The sequence below is a fragment of the Thalassophryne amazonica genome, chromosome 8 (assembly GCF_902500255.1).
Source record: "Thalassophryne amazonica chromosome 8, fThaAma1.1, whole genome shotgun sequence".
Lineage (NCBI taxonomy): Eukaryota > Metazoa > Chordata > Actinopteri > Batrachoidiformes > Batrachoididae > Thalassophryne > Thalassophryne amazonica.
The window spans coordinates 109,208,614-109,221,423 of record NC_047110.1 but is presented as its reverse complement, the minus strand read 5'-3'; the positions used below and the strand labels follow the sequence as shown (position 1 = coordinate 109,221,423).

Here is a 12,810-nt window from a genome sequence, read left to right as displayed (position 1 = left end):
TAGGGATGCTGTGGTGTACATCTAGGTAGACTTTGGCTGGGTTTGTACTTCCTGCGGTTCTTCTGTCGGTAAATCTACTGATTGCTGTCCGAGCTGATGGCTCCGGTGGCCTGTCGATCTGATCGGTCTGTTAGTCTGTCATGTCTGTTGGCCTGCGTACTCCAGTTGTCTCTGAGTCCTGCATCTGAGTCTGTCCGCTGCTCTATCTGGGCAGGGATCCACTACTCTCGAGCAAGCTGTGCTCGTCTTTGTTCCAATCAGTCTCTGTGAGCGGTCCTTTGGCCGGTGATTCGCCCTGGCGGCAGGGATGGCGTGGCCTTCCCTCTGTGCTTCTTTCTCTGGCTGCAGGGAGGAGCTGGCCTGTCCCTCGGTTGCTTGGGTAGGGTCATCTGGCTTCTCCTGCTTCCCCCCTTGGCCCGGCGGCTCTGCAAGACGAGGCTTGCCAATGGCCGCAGGGGGCGCTGGGCCACCAAACCCTACAGCAGTGGTTAAATAGAACCAAGTGTCCTTAACCGTCTACTTTGACTGCTGTATGTGAGGCAAGAATAACTTTAAAAGGACCTTCTTGGCGGGGCCTGTCCCACTTCTTTTTGAACACCTTGACGTAAACCAGATCACCAGGCTGGATGCTCTGATTTTCGAGTGGAATCTCTGCTTCTCTGTCTTCTGTAGCACCTTGACCTGCAAAAAGATAGTTTGTGTATTTGGGTTAACTGTCTCAGATAATTATGCCATTTCGTCTTGTAGCTGCTCCAGCGATGGTCCCTTCGTAGGTCCTCTCAGGTATGGAATAGGCATCGGCCGACCTGTAAGAGCTTCAAATGGTGTCAAATGGGTTAGTCGGTTAGTTTGTGAGCGCATTGACATAAAGCAGCGGCAACCATCCAGCCAGGTTAGTTTTGCCATTGCTGTCTGCTATGATTTTTGCTAGTTTGTTCTTTAAAATGCCATTAGCCCGGTTCCCACTGCCCCATTTGATTGAGGGTGATAAAACCACCCAACTTCTGTTTGATTACCCAATTGTTTGAATGTTCTTGTGTAACCTTGGCTACAAAAGCCCTACCGTTGTCAGATGAGATAGTATCTGGAATGCCAAATCTTGGAAAGACATCTCGGCACAAGAATTGGCTACCGTTTTATGGTCTTGATTTGCAGAGGCTACTGCCTCAATCCACGGCTGAATCTGCATATCACTACCAAAACCTATCTCATGCGTTTAACTCGATTTTCAGCTCCATGTCTATGAAATCCATCATAAGATGTCTGAATGGCCCATCAGGGACCGGAATGTGGGCTAAAGGGGCTGTGAATGATTTCCGGACCTTGTACTGTGCACATACCTCACACTCATTCAACAAACGGTCCACTGTTGCTGCCATATATGGTGACCACCAGACAGCTTTTAGTTTGTTCATAATTTGGACTCGCGAACAATGATCGGGTCCATGGGCCCAAATGATTGCATGTCGTAATAAATTGGTGGGTAACACAAATGTCCATGACTACTGCGCCACAGCTGTCCGCTGGCCCCTGACTGCGTGTCTCAATAGCGCCCTCGTTTAACCCACATTCGTTTTTCTTCTCCACTGGCCCTACTTTGAGCCACTATCAGTGCGTCAAGTGAAACCAGTGGGGCACAATCTTGGATGGTTAGCAGGGGAAACATATTTTCTCCTTGTGCTCCTTTGCGCGCTGCGTCATCTGCTAGATTGTTACCTTGAGCTATGATGTTATTATTCTTTTGATGACCTGCACATTTAATGATGGCTACCTCAGACGGTAATCGGAGAGCTTGTAACAGTTGGGAAATCGCTTCTCCATGAGTGACAGGGGTGCCATCTGCTCTCAGGAATCCCCTTTGTTTCCAAATGTTTGCATGTACATGACATACGCCATAAGCGTAGGCTGAGTCTGTGTAGATATTAACACGTTGATCTTTAGCTATCTGCAAGCCATAGTTAAGGCTTTGATTTCTGCCAGTTGGGCTGAACAAGGCTGATCAATTCCTTGGGACTCCAGTAATTCAAAGGTCTCGCCATCCGTGTTTAGTTTAACATCCCCATACCCGCATGCAATCCCGCGGCATCCCGAAAGCATGAGCCGTCCACGAACAGGGTTAGATCTGCATCTATGGCGTGATTATACAAATGTTCTCTGGCTCTCAAAAATTTCTCTGTCTCTGCCACACAGTTATGTGGAGTACCATCTAACGGTGTGGTCAATTTGGTGGCGGGATTCACCGGTGTGACAACGTTGTATTGTTATTTCTGGGGCGGACAACACAACTTCATATCCAGTGCGTCTAGCTTGTGTTAAGACAAAACGTTGACTGGTTAGCAGGGCATGTAACTGATGCGACGTGTACAACGTTACTGCATGTCCCATGATTATGGATGATGCTTTTTGAAATGCAAAGGCAGCTGCTGCTAGACCCTGATAGCATGGTGGCAATCCTGTTTCAATGTTGTCAAGCTTTGTAGTATAATAGGCCAATGGTTGTTTTCCTTCATTTGTTTCCTGCATTAGTACAGCACAAGCATATCCAGTTTTTTCAGTAACATACAAATGGAAAGGTTTCCCATAATCTGGGTTACCTAACGCGGGAGCAGATTGCATGTCTGTTTTTAGGGCCTCAAAAGCTCCCGTTGCCTCATCTGTCCAGACGAGGAGAGCTGCATTGCTTGTTTGCCCCACTGCTCTAATCATGGCACGCAAAGGTGCAGTTTTTATAGCATAATCACAAATCCACGGCTGACTGTACCCTGCCATCCCAAGGAATGAAAGCATCTGTCCCACTGTTTGGGGTTTGGGAGCCTTGATTATAGCCTCCACTTGGCTTGGGGCTATACATCGCGTGGTCCCACACAACTGTCTTCCCAAGTATTCTACTTGTTGTTTGCAGAACTGCAATTTGTCCTTATTTACTTTATGACCTCCATCTGCCAATGCATGCATACAATTAATGAATCTTTTTCACACTGTTCTTGAGTCTCTGATGCAATAAGGAGATCATCCATATATTGCACCAATGTACTGGGTATATCAAGGTGTTGTAAATCTTCAGCCAGGACTTTGTTAAAGATGGCTGGGGACAGGTTCAGTCCCTGAGGTAGCCGTGTATACGTTAGCTGTTGTCCCAGAAATGTGAATGCAAACAAATGTTGTGAGTCTGGGTGCACAGGCACACTGAAATAGGCTGAACACAGATCGATTACTGTGTACCATTTTGCTCCAGCAGGGATGCTTGATAGTATAGTATGCGGATCAGGTACTATAGGTGCATCCATTTCTATAATTGCATTGATAGGACGCAGATCATGTACCAGCCGATACTCTTTGGTATTGTTTTTAGGGATAGGGTAGATAGGAGTATTGCATGGGCTTGCAGTTTTTATTAAAACTCCAGCTGCCATTAGTCCCTTAATTACTGGTTTTATGCCTTCAATAGCCTGAGGTTTTAATGGATACTGCCTTTGGTGAGGCAGTTTTGCTCCCGGTTTTACTTTTATTTTTACTGGTAAGGCTGTTTTACTAGTCCTACATCTGTTTTGCTTTTGGACCACACCACTGGTGGTATTTGCTCTAACAATTTCTCTTGTTGGGCCGATAACACCATCTGTCCCTCTGGTCTAGGATTGAGCTCCACTTTTTGAGCTATAGCCTCATCATTTACTTTTAAATTAATTTGTACAAACTGCTGGTCTTTTGACAGATGTACTTGTGGACTTTCCATGTTTTGCCATTCTTCAACTTCTGAGGCTGTCTTTACCATTGGACCTAGGTCATGGGATTCGTACTTTTCTGAGACTAAAAGGGTCACATGAGGCGTGGCATTCGGCACTTGATACCATTGTTGTTCAGCTGAAGTTAGCTTGACAGAAGCTGTGGCCCCTTGGGGGCCTAAATAAATTTCTGTGGTGGTTATGTGAAACAGCCGTTGATTCATCAATGCATCCCAGCAGCATGCATAGTCAGTTTGTTCTTGTTTGGCGTCGAACATCAGGGTGACATGTAAAGGTAAACTAGGTGTACATACTGCTTCATAGTGTTGTTCTGCCCAGGGCTTCCATTTTTCCCATTCCAGTTGGAGATTTGAATTTTCTGGTTGTAACTTCAGCCAGTATACCATGGGTTGCACAGGTCGGCCCTTGTTTTCCATGTCCATAAGCACCATAATGTTGGCAAGTGCTTCGTCAGGAAAGTGTATTTGCAGTCCTTGATGGGTACACACTATCTGGGTTTGTAGCTTACATAAAATGTCTCTTCCCAGCAAATTCACAGGTGTATTTTGTGAGTATAACAGGGGTGCTTCAATTGTTTTTCCTGCAATCGTTACAGGAAGTGGGCGTGTAAACGGTATTATTTGAGTCTTCCCAGAGAAGCCGATGGTCTTAATTACAGACCCAGAGAGGGGGAGATGAGCGCCCATTTTCCCTATGCAAGAGTATGTTGCCCCTGTATCCACCATGAAAGGGAAATCTCTGTTTTGTATATTAACAGTGACGGTTGGCTCTTCCTTAGGTATCATCGAAATAGCCAATGCCACCGTTTCCCCCTCTGTCTTCTCTAGGCCTCCCTATTGCCAATAGGCAGAGGGTCCAACCCAAGGTCGGGCCGGACAATTTCTCATTCGATGTCCAGGTTGTCCACAGCTCCAACACTCATTAGAGGGTTGATCCCCTATTGGGGGTGTTGGTCCCATAGGCGGTCCCGCTTGACTGTTCCTGGGAGCTGAGTTCTGGAATCTGCTTCCAAATGAAGGTTGGCGAGATCCTCTTCGCCACCCTCCTCTTTGACCTTGAAAGTTCCGTGACTCTCCTCTCCACCCATGACTGTAGGTGGGTCCATTTCCGGGTGTGCCAGTGCTATGGTAGTGATAGTGATGCTCCACTGGTGCTGAGACTTCTCCTGCAGCAGTGCTCCCTGCTGCTCCTTGGGGGCTCTGTGTGGCTGTTACCACAGGTGCCTGTAAGGTGGCAGCAGTGTTTGCCGTAGGGCCTGTGCTTGCCGACTCAGAAGGAACAGGGGTCATCATTGGTGCCTGGGTCTTTGTTTTTTCTTTCTTGACTTTGGTTAGCTCTCCCAACTGCATCTGCACCAATTTTTTCGTCAGGGATTTTGCTGCATCTTCTTCTTTTTGTTTTCTTTCTTGTAGATTTCAAGATGGTGACAAATATGCTCAGAGTATAAAGCCCAATTCATTTTTGATAGTCCCACAACTCCATCTAGGGCTTTCTGAACCTCATCTGGTAGAGCCTTTTTTACAGTTATTTTAAACAGGATTTCAGTTGCTGGAGAATGGTTCCATGCATTTCCTGTTTCCTCCGCCCATCTCTTCTGGAATCGGTGCAGGAACTTCTTGGGCACTCTTCAGGTGTCCACTCCTCATCATCCAATTTAGAGGGATCCAAGACCTCAGGGTACTTTCTTCTCAGTCCTTCCCACATGGAGTTTCTATAGCGATTAAAGGGGACTTCATCATGTTGATTTGTGCCCATCATTTGTGTTAGTCCAACCTTTCCTGCTAATTCTTCAGTGTCATGTTTTCCCATGACATGCATTAGCAAGGCTTTTATGTCACCTAAAGACAAGGTTACCCCTGCAGTGCCTTCTTCTAAGGCAGTTATCCATCTCCCAGCTCCTTGGGTGATGTCTGGCAGTCTGTTGGCCAGCCCCACCATGTCTGTCCAGCTCCATGGGGTATACACATGATGACCATTTCTAACCACCAATGGGCATATGAGGTCTTCGTCCTCCTCTTCTTCTGTGCGGACTCCATACTGTCTTCCAGATCGAGTGCGACTGACTGGTTCCAGGCAGTCCATCCAGTCGGTTATATTCTGTTCTAAAGCCGCTATGTCTTTGGCTACACATTGTTGTCTTTGCCTGAGTCGGGCCTCTTTTGCAGTCTCAATGATGATCTCACCAGAAATCTTTCGGGTGGGTGGCTCTATAATGTGATTCCCTTGATTGGGCGTCGATTGTTGTAATATTCTTCTTTCCTCGGCGTCCCTATGTCTTTGTATTCTTTCCTTCGCTAGCCGAAGTTGCTCAGCTAGTTCTTCATTATCTCTTCTGGCCAGATCCAGTGTGTCACAGAAGCTCTTGTGCCACTCTTCGGAGCCTCTATAGCCTGTGAAGGTCCAGTCGGCTGACTTATGGTGGGAGGGGACGGTTTTCAGTGGACCTCGATGTGCAGGCGGAGCCTTCAGGTCTCTCTCTTTATCCTCATCTGCCTCCGTGTCACTGTTATTTGTGGCCCCCCCTGCTGGTCGTGGTGTGCGACCACTTACTTTCGGACTTGGAGACCTTGTATGATCCATTTGACAGACTGAGGACCTGTCTCCTTGTGGCTCTCGAGCTTTTAGTGTCAGTGTGAATTTGCCCTCCACATCCATGCCTTGGTCCTCTTCACGAGTTCCTAATACAAATTGTCCAGCTGTCTTCCCCATATCATGACGTTTATATGGGGGTGGCTCTGCTTCCCAGCTCGGTGCACTGGCTTTAGTCTCTTTGGATCTTTCCTCTGTCATTTTTTCTCTTTTCTGCTGTAGCCTCTGTGCTTCCTGCTTGAACAAGGCCAAAACTTCTTTTTCTTCAGTGCGTTTTTTGTTGTTTTTTACGTTCTTCTGCTGATCTTTAATTTCTTTTTTCTGTATTTCTACCGCAACTGCTTCACACATCACCGGATCAAATGATCCCACCAAAGGCCATTGCCTGCCCCCATGAGACCTTTTGTGCCACTTTCTCATACATTGGTTGGCCTTAGTGCGTTTTCCTGGATATTTTCTTAGTACTAAGTCTAGCGGGGTACTTTCCCGACCTTGACCTTGAGAGTTACCCATGTAACCCTGACAAACGCTATGTGAGGTGTTTCTATGGTGTTCTGGTAGTCCCTCAGGGGCTGTCCTGATCCAGACCAATAACTTGCTGGCTGTAACACCTGTTTTGTATTTTAAACCCTTAAAAGGATTAAATTTCCAACTGCTATGCCCGTCTTCTTTTTCTTTAACTAAGTATGAAAATTTACCTGTTTCCCACCGAACCTTCCTTGGGACCACAGTCAGAGTCAACCTAGGAAACAGTTCTTCACCTGGATCGGTTGGTAGTGTTACTAAATTATTTAATGGTATGCTAAGTTCTTTATTAGGGTCAGCACAAAGCAGCTCCAGCCACGGGGTTAAACCCTGATGCCACAGACGTCTTATCAGCAGCTCCCAATTAATTAGAGGGAATTGTTCTTTCTTTTGCTTCAGATTGATTACCTTAGTAATCTGCCATAATTTCTGATTGATCTCTTGTTCGTCCTGCCAATGTTCTGCTCCTACCCTGTCAAAATAGGTCCTTTCCAGCCAAAAATGTGTCCTGATTCCCTGGGTTTCGATGTCTCCGTCAGTCAAGTAATGTTCTGGGAGTATTATTTCATCATCACTTAAGTCTCCCATCAATGACTGTCCCAAGCATTGATCAGTCTGTCAGCTTTTTCACTATAATCTAAGCTTTATCTCTTTTGATTTATAACCAACTTTATTTATTTAATCCTCTTACAACCCTAACACCTCCTAATGTCTTTGCTCCCGACTTTCTATTTCCCTTCTAATTTAATTTTTTTTTTTTTTTAACTTTCTGCTTCTCGTCTTTTTCTGCTGTTTGTTTATTAGTTTTCTCTCTTTGAAATAATATCTACCTTCTCTGTATTTACATAGCACTCTTCTCCTGTCTTTTCTTCACTGTCTGTTTCACACTTTCCTCTCTGCCTGTCATGCACCTCCCAAGTCCTCCTGTTGGGTCTAAATACCTCCCCCTCGTACTCTTTCACATTAATCTTGTATGTCAGCCAGCCTGCAAGTTCTCACAGCTTTACACAGATTACTCTCCACTCTCCCACACACCAATCTTCAAAAGCTTTATACACAAAAATTATTAAAAACAACTTTCTATATATCTCTATCTAGACTTCTGCCACTTTTCACTCCGCGGCTTTAAACAACCTTTTTATTCACTTAACACCAATGTGTTCTGTTTAAGCATGTATCTCTTCTTCACGTTAGACAGCTTCTCCGGTGCTGTCAGCAACTTCATATATTACTTTTTTCAAGCCCTCTTTGAGCGTACAATATTTCATTTACTTCTACGCCTTACCGCGCCTCGCGTGCGTATCCTGTGCTTAATATATTATTTTCCACCAGCTCCTTTCTGAGCATACAATATTTCATTTACTTCTACGCCTTACCGCGCCTCGCGTGCGTATCCTGTGCTTAATATATTATTTTCACAAGCTCCTTTCTGAGCATACAATATTTCATTTATTTCTACGCCTTACCGCGCCTCGCGTGCGTATCCTGTGCCTTTCTGCACTTTCTTCTGCCTTTTTTTTTTTCCACTTACTGAGCTCCTCGTGAGCTTAATGTGCCTTTGCACTGAAAATATTCTCTTTTTCTTTTCTTATAAAAAAACTCATATTACTGTGTACTTAATTACTTATTCTTCTCCCACGCCCCACAAGCGTGTATTTGGTGCCTTACTGCACTATTTTCTGCTTCATTAATTCTCATGTATTCTGCACTAACTCTCTATTTATTTTATTATTTTTTTTATAGTTTTTCTCTTTTCTTAAAAAATGACGTCCTTTATTGAGCTCTTTTACTTACTGTCAGCTGTGCTTCTTTGCACTTTTCTCTTTAAATCTCTTTATCACGTACGGTATTTCTACTGCGCCCCCTCAGGCGCTTATCTTGTGCTTTCTCTGCACGTATTCTCTTGTTAAACTCTTTTTTCTCACTTATTTCACTTCAGTCTCTGTTAAACTCTTTAAATAACCTTGTATTACCTTGTATCTATTTGTCAGTATACTCCCCTAAATTAACCCCTACAGCGCATGCTATCATCCGGCACGTTAGTAACGAATTTCAACACCAATTATTCCCCAAGCATCCAGGTTAGTTCTCCACGCACTCTTTCCGCACCAGAGTTCATGAACATTCCTGAACTTTCACTCACATAGACATTCTTTTTCCCGGGAACACACACACCTTCTGAGCATTTTATCTACAAGGCCTGATAATTTTCAATCTTATCTTTTTTTAGTCTCTTATCAATTTTCTTAGTCCAGGTTCTTTTGGGTAAGAGGCAATTAAAAAATATCACCTGTCAACTTGGGCGGAAATCCCGACTCACTCCTCCAGATCGTGCAGAAATTATAAAAGGTTTCTGCTTACCTTTTAGTCGTGATCACTGTTATTTACGGTCTGGAGGGATGAGCTGGACTGCCCCAGGCTGCCGGAATGCCCCTGGACCCTCCTGGCTGGCTCGCCAAGTTCTGTCGCGGCTCGTCTTTTTGGTCTTCTCAGGATGTCGTCTTTTAGATAACACAAACTAATTGCAAGTGATATGCTAGAAAGAGGACACAACACTTTAGAATAATTCAGCCTTAAGCAAGATAAAATGCACAGAGTTTTTAAGTTTATTTAAGCCTTCGACACAAAGCTTAGACAAACTGAGTCCTCTAGAGAGACTGAATATGACAACCGCGCTCGTCTATTTATTGGAGACCCGCGGGCATCGCTCCTCCTTCGACTTTTTTATTTATTTCATTCCCAAGACATGGTTTTCTATTGGAAGCGTCCTCTAGTGAACCCTAAGCAGGTGTTAGGCCATTATTTCAATGTGACAAATGCTCCCATTAAAACATGAAGGATTTACAACTGATTTTTTTTAAAAGACCTTCAGCCACAGGTGCAGCTGGCCTGAGGCCCCCTCCGCACGTGGCCTCAGCCACACGTGCAGCTGGCCTGAGGCCCCCGCACGTGGCCTGCGGGAAAGCACCTAAAAGGCCTTGGAAAGCCCCTGACAGACTAAATGACTAATAGAGCCCTTTTTTTGGGTTGAACACCTGCTAGTTCAACCAGAGGACATACAGTTCGGATCAGGACACTTGATAGTTCATCATAGTTCAAATATGGACCTAAAAATTCTTCTACAAGCCGAAAGACAAAGAAGAAGAAAGATATATATATATATATATATATATATATATATACACACACACACACACAGGGGTGCACATAACTGGTACTCATGGTGCTTGTGCGTGCTAAAAATAAACAATGTGTTGCAGAAAACACAAGGGACGCGCTTCATAAGAAGAAAGCAATGACAGATTGTAGGAAAAGTGTTTCCCTCTGCTGTGCATCAATGATGTTTAGCGCACATGAGCACAATAAGTACCAGTTATGTGCACCCCTGTATATATATATTTTTAGGAGCGCTGGGTAAGAAATTATCCTTTTTATACTTTTATACCTTATATATTTTATATTTTTCTACTCAAGAACTCTGCACAAAAATTCCCATGTACCCAAACCTTATGTGTGGGTACACATGGCAAGTAAAGTCTCTAAGTTTTAAAAAGCTGTCAGAAGATGTTGAGGACATTTGTCGAGCAGATGGATGACATTCTAGGAAACGAGGGATCCAGGAGAAGTTTTCCTTGTGGCCTGGTCAGAGGTGTGAGCTCTCTGAGTGCCCTCTAGTTAGGATGGATTGTATGACGTCACTGAAGGCTGGCGCCGCTGCTGGTGTCCTTGCGTCTCCCTGGACGGACCGGGTGTTTGAATAAGGACCAGTGAAGGAATCATTTGGCCTCCTCCTGCTCCTCCACCTGCACCTTATTGATTATAGGGGAGGATTCAGGAGTAGGAGGAGTAAACATGGGGGGGGGGTCAGTGGCGTTAATGAGTGATTCTAAAACCTTTGAGCGTTTGTGTTTCTGTGTGTCCGTGTGGGAAAACAGGTTTGTCTGGTCTTCGTCATCATCGGGATGGAGTGGAACCGTAAACAGTGCAAATTTGAGGGAAACCTGAAAATTTCCATGGCCAGACATTTCACGGCCAGTTTAGCACTTCCTCAGTGTCTGTGAGAGAGCCAGAAGAGGAAAATGCGAGAACCTTTGCATAAATCTCTTGCTACCATCGTTAGTATTTCCATAGCTCGCCCACTCTCATACTGAAGCCCGTATTTGTTTGTTTGTTTGGTTTTTGTCTATCTAGAGCTTGGTGCTGAGTTCACTGATATGCTGTGACTGTAAAATTTGATTTTTGGAATCCTGTTTTGTGGAAATGATGTCATGTCAAAGCAAACCATAATATAACCAAGGCAAAGTCTTGGACTGAACATAGTACACCATATTTCAAAATTGCTTGGGTGTATGAAGGTCTTGAGATAAAGATACTTTAAATAGACTGACACAATTTGTTAATGATAAACTATTGTAGGCTTTAATGGTACATACATGTGGGTTTATTAAAGGTATTCCTGAAAATATCATTGCTAAGTAGAATATCAAGAACACAAACTTATGCATTCTCGAGATCTATAGATTTAATGAATGATCAATGTAATTTACAACAACAGTAAATAATATGTTTATGTTGCTGACATTAATGAGCAAAGCCACTCACCATCTCATTTAGGTCATTCACATTTTTTTCAGTAAAGTGGTTCTGGGGAGTATTAGCATGGTTAAAATCCTTCATCCTCACTCGATGTTTGGTATTAATATTAGTGCACGAAACGATCATGTCAGATGATGTTTTGATTGAAAGACCCATTTTGAACATGTAGTTTTTGTGTTTTTTTTTTTTGGTCATATGTTGTCTGTTAAAATCTGTTTTGGGTGCCATTATGATAGCGTGAAGACGTTAAGGGCTACAGCAGGTAGGTAGGTTAAGTGTAGTATCAGTAAAGATTAGGACTGAGACTCGAGAACCTGTCCCACTCATTTATTCATTCATTTTCTGAGGCTTATCCAGGTCCAGGTTGTGGTGGCAGTAGACCAAGCAACTCATTCTACAGTTCCCTATCCTCAGCCAAGTCCTCACATCTTGGGGTGTTCCCAAACCACTCAAGTATTAGTTTCAGATTTTTCAATCCATTGGAATCCTGTTTTTTTTTTTTTTTTAAAATGATAGTTTCACGTTGTAAACCCATGTGTCATAATTTCATATGTGATGTCATGACATCAAACCTTGCTTTATTGACACTGAAAACCTCTGTAGGACTTCATTTTCCCACGTGGAAAATTGATCAGGAAACCGAAAAACAATCAGACCAATAGAATCAATAAAATTCTTATCAGTTCCCATCCCAAGTAAAGCTCCGGTCTCCTTATTTAGGATAGAATTTCCTTCTAAACAACACATTTCATTGTTTGATTGAAATATGACTTTTGACCCCAATGGTTGACCTTTGGCTGATCTTCCCAACACAAATTTTGTCTCACTTCCCAACACTGATTACTCTGGTACTGTGCGCTATCCCTTAAAGCCCCATTCCTGCATACATCATTTTGGCTACGCTCGTCCACGAATTCAGCCCGCCAAAGTGGTGGTGAGTCTTGACCACATGTTGTCAAGTCAGAAGACCTTTCTGTGATGACCTTATTATGACGTAGAAGATGATTCATCATGGCCGACTCAAGCACCACACCATCAAGATTCTATCACGGTACAGTCCTGTCCGAGAATACCCAAAGATGTCGAGAATTTCCTTCAAGATGACAGCAACACACAGTAAGACTGCTGGGCAATAGCAAGGAGATTTTTAAAAGCTCCACAACGGTTTTAAATTATTTACAATTTGCCATCTTTTACCGTCACAACTTATCAAGGGGGATCAAGACTGTCCATAGGACCTGCCATGAATTGATAGTCACGTTGAGTCCTAGGGATAGTCTTCAAGTGGTGGTGGTGTTGTGGTCTGGACTCATGAACGTGGAAATGGGGAATAAGCTATGAAGCCCACTCACTGTTA

General features: G+C 43.9%; 1 pseudogene; it reads left to right on the top strand.

Moving 5' to 3' along the window:
- The window catches only part of LOC117514986, a 52,986-nt pseudogene extending 42,068 nt beyond the window's left edge, over nt 1–10,918 (top strand).
- The last annotated feature ends 1,892 nt before the right edge of the window (nt 10,919–12,810 follow it).